Below are 18,828 nucleotides of genomic sequence, written 5' to 3'. Positions count from 1 at the left end.
ATCTCAGAGCTTTCCGTGTTGGGTGGCTACCTTGTGAAGCTTTTACCGTACCTTCACTAGGAGGCACCCGCACTTGTGCAAACAGTACGTTTTAGCTTGTGCGTCCTAGCACTTGTACAGGGCATTCTAAAGCGATCGGAAAATTCTTGTGAGGAACTCCATAATTACAATCTTTAGCATTGCGAAGTAACGGAAGTCTTTCGTTTTGCTAATTTTTTCTACGGAATTATTCTTCGATTGACCCTTATCTCATTATCTCATTTACAAACATTCAACATCACAGTAAAACTTCACTTGGTAATTTCGCTGCCGGTTTTATGCAGGAGAATATGTAAATCGGTATAGAACACTTTCTTTTCTGTACTGTCATACTAAAACGTGTGACAGACCGCTTAATAGTGATTCGTTTTGAATCATCAGGCAGATGATATCACAAAATCCTGAGTGAAGATAGTAATAACTGATGTTGTTGAAAACATTGTCACACACATAGTTTTGTTGCTTCTGGAACGTACGTAACACTTACGTGTTTCCATGTACCTACCCTCAAAAACAAAATGAAATTCACATTGTCACTGATGAAACCCAGGCTTTTAAGGGTACAATATTTGAAACCTTTGGTACAGTCTTTAATGTCGGCAAACGTACTATACTGCGATACACAATACCAGATACTAGAATTTAATTAAGAAGAGAGCTAGTTTATTTAACAACCAGCTGACCAGTTGGACCATGCAGAACTCGTGAAATATGCCATGTTTCAGAGGAACCACACAAGAAATGGTGTTGATTGGGCAAAGTTGATTTCCACAAGGCATATTAGTCTGTATTTATATAAGTGATCAATATAATTAAAAATTATGCTCAAATAATGAATTAATCACAAAACCAAAGACAAATAAGTCAGTGAGTTATGAATTCACATCTAGTAATTATCATCATACAGTGATGAGAAAACAAACGTATTCAGGATTCATCGGCGCCAACTCAACGTTTCTCTGAGACATTACAGCTGGTGTCGGGAAATGAAATCAAGAGCAGCGGACGAATAGGACTTTTTTAGGCCAGAATTAGAAGCCGCTCCTCGCCACGACGTGAATTGAGAAAGTAATGGTGACTGAAATCGCACGGTGGACCTTTAATAAAACACTCCTGAGTGTAATTGACATGCGTTCATGTTGGGTACAGAGATAGGATCACAGTTGGTATGAAAACTGTTACTCCCGTTGGTGTAGTGGCCGCACAGGTGCTACTGCCTGCCAGGGACTGGTGCCGGCGGTTGTGAGGCTGCGGAAGGCTAACAGGCGCCACCGGTGATGTGTGACCGGTGCAGACCCACGGAGCTCCGCTGCTTCTCGGACGCCGCGTACAACACCGGAAAAGGACGGTGTGTAAACCGTAGAACACAGCATTCCTGAAGTCAGAGGGTGGTGATCAGCAATAAAGAGGCCTCACAGAAACCAGTGAACATCAACACGTGACCCTTCATGCGAACCCTGCTCAGACGAACGCCAGCAGTTACTGGTGTCACAGTCGGTGGAATGTCGCTGGTTGCTCCATCCGATTCTACAGCGGTCTTAGTCTTGAAGTTAACGGCTAGTGAAGACTGGGGCGTACGTCATTATGCACACACCCGAATGCAGTCGTGTACAAAGAACATTAGCAACCTTATAAAAATACCTGTAAGTGGGGCTCTGATTTTGAGCAATACCTACGTGAGGTGGTAGGTCGGCATAGCTCCAAGCAAGCGCTTCCACCTTGCAGTTCAAAGCGTGCAGGAATCCCAGGGCATCGCCACTGGGCGGCAATAACTTCATTTGTTCTGGTTTCCACGTTTTGTCAGATCCTCCAGAGCCTGCTGGAACTGTGAAATTTTCAGAGGTGCTCGTTGACGACTTCCGCATTATTCGAGCCCGAATGAGTACTCTTGCATTCTGGATACACCTGCTTGATGACTGCGTCCTCCTCTATGACGTCGTTTTGCTGATTAGCATAGGACAGTTGACTGCCCCTGCAGAGTGCTGGCGCAACATTCCTCCTCCCATTGATAAAACCCGGTCTCCCCATCTGTGCTTGTTTACATTTCTGGACATAAAATAACACTTGTTTTATAGTAAGACTTAATACAAGATTCTCCTAAGCTTCTACCTTGGATTAGCATAAACCATATGGTTCATAGGGGTTTCCCTTAATCTAAACATTATGTAGCAATCAGGAATGAACACAGCAATCAGTCGCGCGTCAATGTGTATTTTATTGCAGATCTTGCTAGATTTCAGCTACAAATATAGCCATCGTCTTTGCGTTGAATAGCGAGTCATTAGGCCCAGAAAGCTTACATAAGCCCTACGTGATTCGCTGATAAAACCTCTGTTGATGGCTCTACTATGGCTGTAATGTAGTTAGATCAGCAATAAGATACAAACTGATATGCAATTGATTCCAGTGTTAATCCATAATTATAATCATTTCACGCAGCTGAGTGCGATGGTTTCTAATGGAACCCAACCTGATGGTTATTTGCTAAGGCTAACCCAGGCTTTTGGCAAATTTTGCACTGAGAATTCGCTCGTTCAGGCGATATTCCGCTTGAAGTAGATGTAAATTACTCAAAGCACAGTCAAACCTACAAACTTACCAGAAACTGAGACACCCATTGTCATTATTTTGTTGCACTGTTTATCGTGATACTGTCGTAATATAATGAAGCATTTTCTCAGCGGTTATACAACCTTTCTTCGCCGCTCGAAGTTCATCCAGCGAATGCAGGTGGCCAGGTATTAGGGGATTGTTCCAGCATGTTAGGTCTGGCATCAGCAAAACGTATAATAGTTTTTCGGAGCAACATAACAAGAGCTGAGTCATTTTCATTATAGTTGTGCCAGTGACAGTAACTGGAAGACAGAATATGATCCACGCTACATTGCCGGTTCTACAATTCTCTAATGTCCCGCCATTTTACAATTCTAGTCTCATCATTCCCTTGGATCCATCCTGTTCGTAAAAACTGGTAATCGCTATCTTTGGAGGAAACACGGAATAGATCCAGTGCAAACCAAACATTTGAAAGTAAGTGTGCAGCATTAGATACTGAACTTTTTCGCCATCCTGTAACATCTGCTTTCTCAAGAATAACCGTAGCTCACAAGCCTGCGTGTTAGTCTGGACCATCCTGACTGGGCATATAGTAATTCACTTCCTTTGATATTAACAGAGTTCTTCCGTCGAAATCAGCATGAAACTTGCCTTTTCCTTGGAGATTAACAATACTTCTGGCAAACGACTCTCTGATCGCATATTTTATATCTGAAACTCTTTAAAGACATGTATTTGAACAAATTTTTAGTAGGAGTTAACGGATTCATGACCTATAGCCACATCATCAGTTGCATATAAACGTTAAAACATGGTCAATGACAGGGCAAAGTTTGTCGAAAGTCCAATCACAAATAAAACCATAATACCCGTAGAACGAATTGTCAATTAATAAAGGGTGTGGCGAAGGAGAACAACTGCATATAAAAATTGAAAGAAGGTACACAACGAAGCTGAGAATCCAGAAGCGCCAGCCTTGGTAGTTAAAACTAGCTCTCTACATCAATGGTCAACAAGAGTTGGTCAATGGAAAACGTCCAATCCATGTTACAAGGACGCATCATCAAGAAGCATAACACAGTGACCCAGGTCAACGACAAGCGACCGTCGGCTGTATTGCAGCTGTGTGCCGTCCATATCCTTCGCCATGTCGTTGACAATTTTTTAACATTTTCATGCACCAGATGATACGGCCTAATAGGAGATTGATTCAAATAGAGCTGTTTGCCGAGTTTCAGACACAAAAAAATACTTCCTGCGTTTTCACCCTTACATATATGCCCATGGCATTAATTTCAACTGTTTCCGTATGGTAGAGCAATGACAAGCGATGTTATGTTGACATACGCTGTAGTTCCACTGTTAGTTTTTCCTGCACGTTCCGCAGGTTAGTAATATACTCACTTTTCTATGTGCTGCATTCTGTACCGCCTCCTGTGGTACTGTTACTTCCGTTCTTGTATCCCAATGCTACCCCCTAATGATAGCGGAGGTCTCGCTACGGCGATTCTCACATCTAGTAGCTTTAGTCGCGTCTATATGGTGTTCAAACCCTAATCGACTGTTTCCACTGTAGTCTTCATTCCGTTAATTGAGTGGTCGATTCCCATATCGTTCGCCTGTTGTTTAACATGTCTTTCTCTAGATTCGCCAGTTGTGTGGTATATCATTCTATAGCTGCTCTGTTGCTATTTTCTACAGTCATTCCCCTGAATTCAACTGCATCTACCGTTCCAAATGCTGTCTGTAACATAATCGTCTTGAGGTTGTTTGTAAACAATGACAGAAAAGTTACTAAGTGCAGGTCTTCACAATGAAGATAACGGAGAAACAGGCAAAACTGACAAACAGTGAAACAAAGTAACTGAATTACATAAAATGAGGAAATTCACAGCATGTGGTAACAAGAAGATGACATAAAAACTGTTGTGACTTGGCAAGACAGCCAAGCCACTATGAGGTAGCCGAAAGGCACGCGTTTAAGCTCACGCAGGCTGGCGTGAGGTCTGCAACAGTTAGAGGAATAGAGACTAGCAATAAAGGTACGTAGCTTCTGGAATACTTAACTTTTATCCATAATTGGTGAACATCGGTCTGACGGTACATGCATCACAAGATAAATAGCAAAGGATAATGGCGCCTTGCTAGGTCGTAGCAAATGACGTAGCTGAAGGCTATGCTAACTATCGTCTCGGCAAATGAGACCGTAATTTGTCAGTGAACCATCGCTAGCAAAGTCGGCTGTACAACTGGGGCGAGTGCTAGGACGTCTCTCTAGACCTGCCGTGTGGCGGTGCTCGGTCTGCAAACACTGATAGTGGCGACACGCGGGTCCGACGTATACTACCGGACCTAGCAAGTGTGGTGTCTGGCGGTGACACCACAAAACCCACTGACGGTGCTGTAATATTGGCGAAACATGTCTTGGGAACAAAAAGAAAAATAAGAAATTGTGTTTTGCTCAAGGCAGACCCTCTCCACGTGATAGTCAGAACCATATATGATATTTCTTCTAATATTCATTTAAACCCAGTGAACATCTCCTCAGCTTTCGTACCTCATTCCTTACTCCCCATATGTTGTAAACTAACCAATGGTGGCTGGTTAGCATAACATTCTACTGCCTGGAGAACAGCACTCCTTCTTCGAGTTGCTGAGTCCACTGTACGTCCAATCCTCCTTCACTGAAGAGGTGTAGCATCAGCAGAGTAGCTACACACATCATGGACGTCCATCGTGGCAAGCCACCCGCCATCTTTCCCAAGCCTAGGCGTAAACGGTTCATCATTACAAAATTCATAACGTTGTAGTTCCACACTGTACTGTCTGCGAGCCCCATTATAAGAAAAATACAACAGCAAATACTAAATAAATTTCCCTGTACTAACAGATTATAATAACTCCATTAAAATAAGACACTGATATTGCCATAACTCTTGCATTTCACCCCGCAGCTGTTATACATACCTTGTAAGACGCTGTACCTACTGACACTATCTGAATGCATACAGCACCTTGTGTGCATCCTGCGAGCTGGTTTCCGTCCCCTTTTTTCCCTTTTATCCTTCATCTTCGTCGTAGGTAACGGCTCTACCACTTGTTAGTAACGTATCTGGGGTACCTTTAAAAGATTTAATGTATTCTGTGTGGACAACAGCTTACATTGGTAAGTGTTAGTTCTTGTTTACAAGTAATATCAATTCTATAACTCGTTACGGCCCATGATAAGGGTAATAATTTGTTTTGCCCTTTGGTGTAGAGGGACTTGCTAATATGACCCATTGGTCAATCCTATACTCAGACCACTTTACAACATGTCGTCGAATCTTTTCCTATCATTCAAAAGCTTTGGTATTTTCCTTTCTTGTCTATTCCCAAACGCCTCGCAATATTTTAGCAAGTTTTCGCGTGGATTTCCCGTCTTCCCCTACTTTAGGTTTAATCACTTCAAAACGCGACAGCGTTGGCTCAAAATGGTTCAGATGGCTCTGAGCACTATGGGACTTAACATCTATGTTCAGCAGTCCCTAGAACTGAGAACTACTTAAACCCAACTAACCTAAGGACATCACACAACACCCAGCCATCACGAAGCACAGAAAATCCCTGACCCCGCCGGGAATCGAACACGGGAACCCGTGCGCGGGAAGCGAGAACGCTACCGCACGACCACGAGCTGCAGACGCGACAGCGTTGAAACAACAGGGACTGAGGGAGTGGGGCAGTGGATAAACTTAAATTTATCATTCATTAATAAAAGTCCAAATCCTGACATTACATGTAATTAAAAAGTGGACTTCACCGAGAACAGTTCTATCTGAAAGGATACCTTATTAAATTTGGCTGTAAGACAAGAACCGTTAACGAGACAGCTTCAAGTCGAAATAAATGGCATCTAACCATAAGAAAATTAATATTGGTCCTCACAACTAGCAGCCAAAGGCATAACATTAAGGCACATTGTTTCACCAAAGGTGACGGCGAAACTGACTATAAATGATCAATATAAAAACAAAGTCTGTCATGAGAAATATTTAAATGTAGACTTACTGCGGCTCCACAGCCGGTAATACTCTTGCTTGGAATTGTGAAAGTTATTTAGACGTAATCACCAAATTCTTTACATTGAAACGTCCCCTTTGAACAATTTATACACGACTGTGCTTAACCTGACACACAATATTTTGTTAGCGCAACGCAATCTGACTATCAAAGATCCCTACAAAAGAATGGCCCTGACTAACATTAAACTATACCTTTCACAAATCACTAAATCACTTACCTCACAATAATCTTCGTTTCTCCCACTACTGCAATACAGCAAGCGCCACTACTGCCAGCTAAATAAAAGATTCAAACTACTGAAGGCACTAACTACTGATAGGGATAGTTAGCAAATGAAAGATATTAATAGAGAACAAACAATGTATTTACCTTAATATCATCATATATAAATATATCAGTTCATGAAAAATTACAAAACTCCGCCATCTCTCTCCCCACATCCACCACTGCTGGCGGCTCACCTCCAACTGCGCAACGCTACGCGCTGTTCACAGCCAGCTGCCTAACACTACAATGGCGAGTATTACAACAATGCAAAGCAGACACAGACTGCCCACAGCACAGCCAGTGATTGTCATACAGAGGTGGCGTTACCAATAAAAAACCTAAACAGCCTACTTACATAGAGAAAACATAAACAGCCTACTTACATAGCCCCCATGCTCCCCACAAAAATTTTTACAAATGGTGTTGGGCACTGGCCAATACAGATTTGACAAAAATTTTTCACAATTACAGTAACAAAGATATAAAATGCACACACTTATTAATATTATGTTGGTCAAAAGCTAAAATTTCTCACAGTCCATAAAGACAGTCCACATTGTTCATTACGGTAATCACAGGTTTTTTTTTTTTTTTTTTTTTTTTTTGCAAAGTCTCATTAGTAAAAGAAAATGCACACGGAAGTAGTGGATTTCCATGCAGTCTTGAAGAAGTAGTGTTGTCCTTCCAATGGAAAGACAGTGCTGACTCGACATGCAGACAGGTAGTGGGCCACAATGGAGCAAACCCACAGCAGAGTCATTCGAAGTTTTGAAGAGTATTGGTAGGTAGGTCATCACAGAGCAGACCCACTGGAGTCCTGGTAGAGATTGTGGTATTGGTGGGCCACCAGAGGTGCAGACCCACTGCAGTCCTTGTAGAAATAATGGCGTTGGTAGGTCATTATAGATGCAGACCCACTGTAGTCCTTGTAGAGATAATGGTATTGGTGGGCCACCAGAGGTGCAGACCCACTGGAGTCCTTGTAGAGACGGCCAGCAGCCATCTGTTGCGACTGTGCAGGTGCACAATCACCCTCGAAGAGTCTTGCGGAGAATATAGCAAGTCCATAAACCACCACTTGTGCACTCACAAAGTTTTTGGAATTGTCCTTAGAACCAGCAATGCTGTTATCCAGTCCCTTGCTGAATTACCAACACACGTGCAAACACTATCAGTCCCTACTTCTCACATATTGTCCATATACTGTGACCAACAGAAACGTGTGCAGTGAAATGTAACTTACAAGTTAATAATATCATGAACTGGTGACAATTACAATTTTATAACAGAAGAATACAATAACAAAGGTACAAAATACATCATTAAAGAACATAACAATACAGATAACATTTGTAGTACAGGCTTTACAAAAGAATAGATATAGACATATACATCAGTGTTACAGGAATTATGACATGAGTACATACATAGAAGATCCGAATAATTACTGAAACATCAACTTCACACATGAGCATTTAAACAGAATAAATAATGTGTAAGCATATTTATAAGGTAAATAACATATTATGAATGCCAATTATATTTGAGGATAACAGTATTTCTCATCATAGTGAATGTAGCTTAATATTAATAGAAGAAAAAATTCTATGAAACTGCACAGAGACAGGAAGAAAACAAATACACAAGGGTACACAAACATATAGTGGGATAACACAAAAGGGAAAGGATAGGGTTCGTTTTCAGTGTAACATGTGGTACTGCAGTCCAACCCAAAACTTCATATATCTTTCCTCTTATTTCATCCTCTGTTTCCACCAAAAAAAAATTCTAACTAAGCATGCTTTCTGTGTTTATATGTTCACACATTTCTTACCTCATTTTTATTTTCCATTATCTTACCTCCTCATTTATTTCCAAGAAAATCCTACCTAAACCTGTTTTCTCAATGCATTTCTTCCAATTCATCGCAACTCATTCTCTTAGAGGCTACCCCCTCTTAAGCTAACTTAAATCTACTGAGCTCAGATGCTAAACTAAGGGACGAGGCAATGCAGCAGCACATAAAACAATTAATATAAGCAGCAATGACAAGAAATACAGATTGGCAAAGCTAGCAGCAGCAAATGTAATAACTTATATCAAAACATGACATAGCTCAAGCAAAAAAGATATTACAGTAAAAACAACAATGCAGATAAGGGAAATGTATAATCACATCTTAATGTCTAAGTAATTAAAGTGGTGCACCACAAGAAGTTATTCTACCAAAAAGTTACCAATTACTTGAAAAGAAAATTATGAATGCAGTTACTAGTTCCTTCTTATTGTTCTTTCCTTTCCTAGTGCTCCTTTTTTTAAAGAATGTGGATCATAAAATAATTATTTAATAGATCTGTTGACAGAAAGTGTTCACATTAGCAAATGCATTTCATTTTATAAAAGCAATGCTGCAACACAGCTGAAAAACAGGTATCAAATGAAATAAGCAATTACGCAAACCAAAGCATAAAAATATCATTCAATAGTCATGTGACATTTCATAAGTTAGTAGAAATTCTCTCAACTCTCGTAGAAAGACGCTTGTCGTAATCAGGTGTGCAGATGTACGAATATTTCTCGTCATTTCATTAGGCATTTCAGTAAATATCATAAATTACGAGCTCCACATTATACTTTCAACAAGGAAATGTCAATACCGAGGATAATGGCCTTCCCTTTTTTTTTTTTTTCTACCTGTGCTTCCGGAAAGGCTAATGGCTTTTTTTTTTCGGGCGGCTGTCGCCCAGGTGGGTGCCCGCGACGCATTATGTGCAGGTGGTCACTTAACTTTCTTACGGAAATATTTACGACACCAGCTTCCGCTACGGTAACAGTCTCACATAATTCACAGGTCAAGAATTAGCGTTGCAAATCTGTAGAAACAAAATCCTATAAATATAAGTGTCCAAAAAAAATATTCGTCAGCATTGTGATACAGTCACACATTTCATAACTCTTAAAGTACGATTCTTGGTTTCCAACAACCTTTTCCACAAATCAGAGTCCCTAATCACTACTCATTATTCCTTACCTTATTACACATATACATATTCGTATTCATCAACACATAATAACTACATAGCATAATCAGATTCCTCATATAACATCAGCTTAGTGACCATAAACATACCTCAACAGCATAGTGCACATCGTCGTCGTAAAAATAACATCATTACACCTCAGTCAAATCTCAAAAACGTCGTAGCTTTCTGCAATAATTTCAAACCCTAAAAAATTCTCTGCTCATGTCAAAAGTGTCATCTGCCTCAAACGTACTTTAAAAATCATGAATCCATACCAAATACATCATTCAAAGCTCTCATAGTATCACAATGGTTCCAAAAAAATATGAAGAGTTCACACAGTACAGACAAAATACAATTTCATAAGTTTGAAGTTACCCAACTGTGTAATTGCGTAAACATCTGTCACTGATATAGTAAAAATAAATGTTTGTCTCTCTCAGTTAAATGATCGGATAGCTGTGTAATTTGTGTGTTAGAGAAATATGGTACCGATGTGTAAAGTTGTATAAGCAAATACCATATTAGCTAAGGTTCCTTGTGGTTGCCACACACATGGTACACAAAGTAAACGTGTACCCCCCTGAGGATAAATGTAATTATACCCTCAGGTGTTACAAATTACAGCAGTGGAATGAAATGTATCACGGAAAACTTTCTTTGTAATTAAAAAATCTTTGAAAATAAGTGTTTTAAGTATAAGATTAATCACTCAAATGCGTGTCCTGTAGCGCTAAATGCGCGTCTTGCTGTAAGATAATCTCTGTGGAAGTGTCGTAGTTATCGTCCTCCGAAAGCTAAGTTCTGCAGAAGTCAATGTACTTACCTCATGATAAACGAAAGTGAAATGCTTTGCGTATAGATATCTTAGTTATTACGCTTATTGTTGTGGTGAAGAACGTACTGTGCTGTAACGTATTGTTGTGCTACGGAAAACCCTGTCTCATTGTAGCTATACTACAAAGTTACTACTAAAACATGTTTTACTTTCCAGAAGAATTCAGAAAAATTGTGCAGATGTAAAACAGATACACCGCAAAAGCAACATTGTAAATTGTCACTCATTAGTAGCGTCGTGATAAAAATCGTGTAGCTGTCACATAAACTAACCTCTGTGTCATCTGGTATCTCTCAGAAAGTACTTTAAATTCAGAATGTATTTTCAAGTAAACCAAAATGTTGCATTAAAATCTCATTAGCAGTACTGGTAAATGTTCTAAGTATGTGAGCCTTATAGTCGTTACGTAATCGTGCAACAAACAAGCAAGAATGTACACACACAATAACACTGTGACGTCTGTTTACTATAACAATGCATTCGTCATTTCTGTTTAAATAAGTTCTCTTGGTTCTTGATTGGATATTTAACTTCAAACATTGTTGCATGGTAACAGTTTCTAAAGCATACTAGTAACGTGAAGTGAAACGTTTTATGGCAAAGACAAAGTTAAAAGGCAGATTATCTGTCAATAAATGGTTTTACATGAGAAATGTGGTGTAAACCTTTACTCTTCCTAGAACGCAGAGTTTCAACTTCAACGCAATTATCATGTGGTATACGTCGGATTCTGTAAGGTCCATTGTAAACTAGAAAGAATTTGTGACTCAAGTGTTTCTTCTTATGTGACAATGAATGAGCTTTAATGAGAACTTTCTGACCAATATACAATTTCTTTGCATTTGCTTTACCGTGTAGTTTTCTCCTTTTGTCTGCTGCAGATTTTATGTTTTTAAGAGCCAAATCAATTATGTCTTTGTGTCGAAGTTTACGTGTATTCGGGAAAGGTACAAGCTCTCTGATTCTGTTCGGTGGTTCTTCATTCTTCAGTACAAGATTAGGTGGTAAAGCAGTGGAGTCGTGAGGCATTTCATTCAGCACGTTTTGAAATAAGTGTAAATATCTGTCCCAATGCTGATGCTTTCTGTGACAATAAAGTCTACAAAGCTTATTGATTTCTTTCATAATCCGTTCAGACGGGTTGCAATGTGGTGAGTACAATGAAATAAAAACAGGTTTGATTTTATGGTTGCGAAGCATGCGTGACCAAACAGCAGATCTGAATTGCGGTCCGTTATCTGAAATGACTTTACTAACGTGTCCAACTTCACGTAAGAAATTTTTAACAAAGGCGTTGGATACAGACCGTCCAGTGGCTTTACGTAACGGAGTGAAAGAAACAAATTTTGAAGTAAGTTCAACAGCGACTAGAACGTACGAAAATCCATTGGATGTTCTGACAAGCGGTCCCAAGAGATCAACAGCAGCAAATTCTTTTAATTTAGAAGGAATGATAGGAAACAACGGAGCACGATGTGAGACAGTAGATGGTTTCGCCTTTTGACAAAGTTTACAAATAGACAAGACTCTTCGAATTCTCTTTTCCATATTGTTAAAATAACAAGTCGTTCGAAGAATATGATAACATTTTCGTGGGCCAAAATGTGCGTAGCTGAAATGAATGTACCAAATGAGCTTATTAACAAAATCGTCTGGAATGCAAAGTACCCATAGCTTGTCATCAACAGTGCAGCGTTTGAAGAGTATGTTGTTTCTAACCAGGTAATAATGCCGAATCTGTGTGTGTGTCTTTTCATGCCATTTGCTCTTGATGTCTTTCCAAATCGGATCTTTATCTTGTTCATGAGCAATGTCCTTTAAAGATGTGGTGATGAAGTTTTCAAAGGCGACTTTCTGAATGTAAAGAATACTGAAATTTTTCTCGAGGTTGCCTTCTGTGGTACTTTTCTCAAGCCCAGCCGGTGCGCGTGACAGTGCGTCCGCAACAATGTTCTCCTTGCCGGGAATGTAGACTATTGTGAAGCGGAATTCTTGCAGAAACAATGCCCAACGTTTTAACCTGTCATGATTTAATTTTGAAGACATAAGAAATTGTAATGCACGATGATCACTGTATACTTTTACGTGCTTACCAGAAAGAAAGAAACGGAATTTGTCAAATGCCCAAACGATAGCTAAAGCTTCTAATTCAGTAACGGAATAATTTTTTTCAGATTTTGTTAGCACTCGGCTAGCAAAAGCAATGGTTTTCTGAACAGTAGTGTCATTTTCTGTGGCTTCTTGAAATAAATGGGCACCAAGACCGACTTTAGAAGAATCCGTGCTAAGGCAGAAATCTTGTGACAGATCTGGATGAGCTAAGATTGGCGCGTGAAGTAACGCTTCTTTCAAAGAATTGAATTCCAACTGTGCTTGTTCGTCCCAGTTCCAAATAGTATTTTTTCCAGTGAGAGAACAAAGTTTTGGTGAAACAAGAATTTGCATATTCAGAAAACGACGATAAAAATTTACGAGACCTAGAAAACTGCGGACTTGTCTTTTTGTGGATGGAACTGGAATGGCTCTGATTGCTTCTAACTTTTCAGGATCCGGCTGAATGCCTTCAGAAGAAATAATATGTCCCAAAAACTTCACCTTTGTCCTACCGAATTCAGACTTTTCCAAGTTAACTGTAATTCCAGATTCTGCAAAAATACGTAACAAACTGTTGAGGATGCGATTATGTAGTTCCCATGAAGCTTCTGCTATTAGAATATCGTCCACATATAAGGTGATGTGACGTTTTAAGAACTCAGGTAATATCGAATTTAGCCCGCGAATGAATGCTGCTGAAGAAATGTTCAAACCAAAGGGAAGTTTCCGAAACTGATAACAAACGCCGAAACAAAGGAAAGCTGTGTATTTTCTACATTCTGGATGAAGTTCGATCTGATAAAAGCTGGATCTGAGATCAATGGAAGACAACACTTTTACACCATTAAAATTTTGAAGAAGTTCTTCCATCGTCTGCGGCCTGTCTGTTTCAGGAATAATGATAGTATTGATTTGTCTCGAATCTAAGACAAGCCTGATCGATCCATTTTTCTTCTCAACAACATGTAACGGATTGTTGTATGAGCTTACTGCAGGCTCAATAATGCCCTCGTCAAGCATAGATTGTATTTCTGTTCTAACACGGTCCCTATAATGCGCCGGAATTACGTATGGTCTAACACAAAATTTAGTATGCTCACGAACACGAAATTGGTATTGAAATCCCTTGATTGTTCCTGTTTTGTGAGTAAAAACTGTGGAATGTTCTTGTAAAATCTCAAAAAGGTCCTGCCTATCAGTGTCATTACAATTCTCAATTGTTTGAATCTTATTCTGAATTAACTTATTAGTGTCAAATGCGCCGTCGATATCATCCCTGTCAGTACTTGCAGAGTGATTGTTAGTGTCTAGTTCCGTAGAAAAGTCCGAACTGTTGTCTAACAGAAGGTAAAGCCGATTAATTTCCTCGTCATGGTTTGAGAGCCAATCTTCAAATTTCAACGCTATTGACTTACCTTCTTTCTCTAAACTTATTTCAGCATCGTGAAAGTTTAAGATTGCTTTGTATTCATTCAAAAAGTCTACTCCCAATATAATTTCCGTCGACAATAATGGAACAATGAGAAAGTTCATAGTGAAGCTGTGGCTTTGACAAAAGAATTCTAAATTGGTTTGTTGGCGTACATCTACACTTTTTCCAAAGATTGCACCTTGTAATTTAATCTTACGTAACGGAAGTGTGGGGCAATCGTTCGATTTGTTGCATTTGCTAAAGGCTGTTTCACTGATTACTGAGATGGGACTGCCAGAGTCAAGTACTGCCGTAAATTTTACGTCATTTACTGTAATGTGAATCACAGGATATGCAATGTTGTTATGTTTTACGTCGTGTTCTTGGAGTAAAATGTCCCTAATGTCTTCCATTTTTACGTAATTACTAGCTACGGCAGCTGCGTCGTTAGTTTCATACGTGCGTTTTGTGGCTGCCTGCGGTATGAGTCATTGCCTATTGTCTCTTTGTTGGCGCGCGTCGTTATTGGGATTTGGAGACCTAACTTCTACAAATTCACCGTGACGAGAGGGCCCTGCTCTGTTTGAATCCCGCCAGTTCTGATGCAATTCAGGTCTGTCGTTACGATCATATCGTCTGTCGTCATGTCGGTAGCTTCCATAGTTTCTTTCTTGTCGGTCACATGGTGGAGAATTTCTCCCTGAATCGTAACTGCGCGCTGGTCCGTTGCGTCTAAAGTTATTCTGTCTCCCTTGATAGTATTTATTTTGGTTCCCGTATTGTCTGTTTATCTTATTGTCTCTGTGATAGTCATTACCACGGAGAGGTGATCTTTCCCTGTAGTTATTACTACTCTGCCAACGGTTGTCATACGGGTGGTGTCTGTTTTGGTCACGATTTGTGTTGTGAGAATAGCCTTGTCGTGTAAAGTTATTACTTCTTTCATCGCGGAATTGCGACGGATGTGACCTGTAATTGCTGTGTTCCTGGTTTCGCGTTCCGCGATTGTCAGTGTCAATTTCTAATTCTTGTAAGAGTCCCTGAAATGCTTCAATGTCGTCTTTGCAACGTCCTGCCAAAATAATATGTCGTAAATGTTCAGGCAGTTTGATTAAGCAAATGCGGATGAGTTCTGAGGGGCTGTATGGGTTTGAAAGATACTGATTCTTATGCAACATGTCTTCAAAATATTTCACAAGACTGGAGAATTCAGATTGTTCGAAATGTTTCATCATTATGATGCCATGTTTTACGCGGTCTTGTGTGGCTTGAGACCAATATGCTGAGAGGAAGGCATGGTAAAATTCTCCTTCACTGTGGCAATCGTGAATTACCGATCGCATTCTTACAGCTGGTTCATTCTCCAAGTAGCCACACATAAATTCTAATCTGTGTTCCAACGACCAGTTGGGAGGAAAACAATGAGAGAATTGATGGAGCCATGCTTGTGGATGAATGTCGTTGCCAGAATTCTTAAATGTTTTGAATTTACGTGTAGTAATGAACAGCTTATAGTCAAAATCATCATGTCGGCGAGTCGCATATCGGTCATTGTTAGGTCGTGTCGGCCGTTCCCTCTCAAAATTCGGTGCACATTCCCAATTTCTTTCATTACTTCCGAAATGCCCTGTGTTATTTTGTGTCTGTTCCGTATTTGTATGTCCCTCTTCCCGTATTGGGGCGCGAGTGTCCTCTGAAATACGTAATTCTTGTACTACTTGTGCCAACTGATCTTGCACTTCCCGGATTTCTCTTTTGTACTGTGTATTGATTTGATTTTGATTTTGTTTGAATTTTCTAATTTGTTCATACTCTTCTGTGTCAGTGAAGGCTACAGGTGTTGTGTCATTCAGATCATCATCTACCTTTGTAGATAAGTTAGTGAACTGATCTGAAAGTTCGGCTACTTTATCCGATAGTGAAATCATTTCCTCTGTATGTTTTTCTGAACCAAGTTTCAGAGTGTCCATTTGTGTTGCAATCGTGTCTACTGTGTCTTTTAAGTTTTCTTGACTTTTTGCAAGTTGCGTAACCGAATCGGTAGATGCAACTGCGTCAATTTTAGCTTGCAAGGTGTTGTGATTTTCATGAACAATAGTTTGCAGTTCTTTTATGGCTGCTTCGTGATTCTGTAATGCATTTTCATGACGCGAAAAAATAGGTTGGAAATGCTCACAAATTTGTGTTTTTACGTCGTTACAGACTTTTTGACATTTCGATTCAATGTGATGTAACTCAGCAGTTAAATCCTCACGTGTTCGTTCAAGAGTTTGCTCCAATGAGTCTAACTTTTTAAGATTTTGTTCCATTGTGTCTAACTTTTGAAGCTTTTGCTGTGTTTGTCTCTGATTTTGTTCCAGTGTGTCTAACTTTTGAAGATTTTGTCCCATTTGTTTCTGATTTTGTTCAAGTGTTGTGTCTAACTTTTGTAGCTTTTGTCCCATTTGTTGCATTAACTGTAATAACAATGCACTGGTGTCTGAAACATGTTCCTCAGTGCTTTTCGGCAGTGAATTTGCACCGGCAACATTCACATTTTGACAAGCGGAAAACGTGTCTTGACTCATTTGGGAAAATGGTGAGGACGCAAAACCTGAATCTACAGTATTTGCAAAATTGTGTCCTGTCATTTCGGATTCCTGAGGCGAGCTGTTGCCGACCGATCGATCGATAATGCTTCCCTCTTCACTAATTGTTTCAGTGTCCACGCCATTGTTTGCCGCCCGCTCCATTTCCCTATGCACAGTTACCAAATTACTACTTTGAATGTCTGTTAATTCATTACTCTGCGACGCTATCACACTGCTTTCGTCTTCACTGTCATTTCTCAGTTTACTTTGGAGCCTAGTATTACGTTTTTCACACGCCATTATTGTCACAACCTTTCACACGACAACACAGAAAAGCACAATTTGAGGAGCAAAAATAAGAGAACACATTAACATAGCACTGAAAATAATATCTAGTTAATTGCAGCTGCGAAATACTTGGTGCAAATCTACATGCATGCCACAACTGTTTTACTGTACAACAATGAAAGACTGCAGCTACAAAGGAGATTCTCTCTACAATTACGCGCTAGCAATAAACAAAATCTACACTAATTACACAAACTACAAGAAAAAATCAGAAGATTCCAGTGAGGTATCCTCGGCTAAGGGTCGACATATGAAACGTCCCCTTTGAACAATTTATACACGACTGTGCTTAACCTGACACACAATATTTTGTTAGCGCAACGCAATCTGACTATCAAAGATCCCTACAAAAGAATGGCCCTGACTAACATTAAACTATACCTTTCACAAATCACTAAATCACTTACCTCACAATAATCTTCGTTTCTCCCACTACTGCAATACAGCAAGCGCCACTACTGCCAGCTAAATAAAAGATTCAAACTACTGAAGGCACTAACTACTGATAGGGATAGTTAGCAAATGAAAGATATTAATAGAGAACAAACAATGTATTTACCTTAATATCATCATATATAAATATATCAGTTCATGAAAAATTACAAAACTCCGCCATCTCTCTCCCCACATCCACCACTGCTGGCGGCTCACCTCCAACTGCGCAACGCTACGCGCTGTTCACAGCCAGCTGCCTAACACTACAATGGCGAGTATTACAACAATGCAAAGCAGACACAGACTGCCCACAGCACAGCCAGTGATTGTCATACAGAGGTGGCGTTACCAATAAAAAACCTAAACAGCCTACTTACATAGAGAAAACATAAACAGCCTACTTACAACATGAAATGTTCCCGTAGAAACTTTACACAATAAAAACACTATAATGAAATGAACATCCTTAGCTGCTTACAGGCGTTGACATACGTCAACGGGGACAGATGAAAATGTGTGCCCCGACCGGGACTCGAACCTGGGATTTCCTGCTTACATGGCAGACGCTCTACCCATCTTCTTTTTTTAAAAAAAAAAATCTCGTTTTGTTCGTTGTATCTGCTCTAGGCGGACGTCGAAAGACAACCGTTTCAGTTCGTTGTTGATACATAAAATCAGTTTTTTTTATTACAGAGAGTAGCGGGCCCTCTGACAGAACACGCTGAGCTACCGCGCCGGTGTCCAGCTGAGCCACAGAGGACACAGAGGATAGCGCGACTGCAGGGATTTATCTCTGGCACGCCTCCCGCGAAACCCACATTCTCAACGTATTGTCCCGCACTACATTCGTAGTGCCCCCGCCCATTATACTCATTACTGTGCGAATGCACAAACAGTGGCCGAACTCTTACGGGAACGAAGTTTCACATTCGGAAACCAGCTACAGACACTGAGATACACTGTTTAACAAGAAGACTAGCTCAAGTGCAGCAGGCAACACCACAACAAATCAATGAAAGAGGCAAACATAACATCAAAGAGACCAGAAAAAATCACAGTGCTGTGCAAACCATAATAGATGACAAACTAACGTTGCTCCCATACATCATTATCCTCTTGTAGCTGCAGCTGAGCAGCTCGCTAATCTGATGCCATCATTTTAGCATCCACACCAACAGCGAT

This window comes from Schistocerca serialis, chromosome 1, assembly GCF_023864345.2.
Source record: "Schistocerca serialis cubense isolate TAMUIC-IGC-003099 chromosome 1, iqSchSeri2.2, whole genome shotgun sequence".
NCBI lineage: Eukaryota > Metazoa > Arthropoda > Insecta > Orthoptera > Acrididae > Schistocerca > Schistocerca serialis.
The sequence above is the reverse complement of the archived record's forward strand: the minus strand, read 5'-3'. Positions refer to the sequence as shown.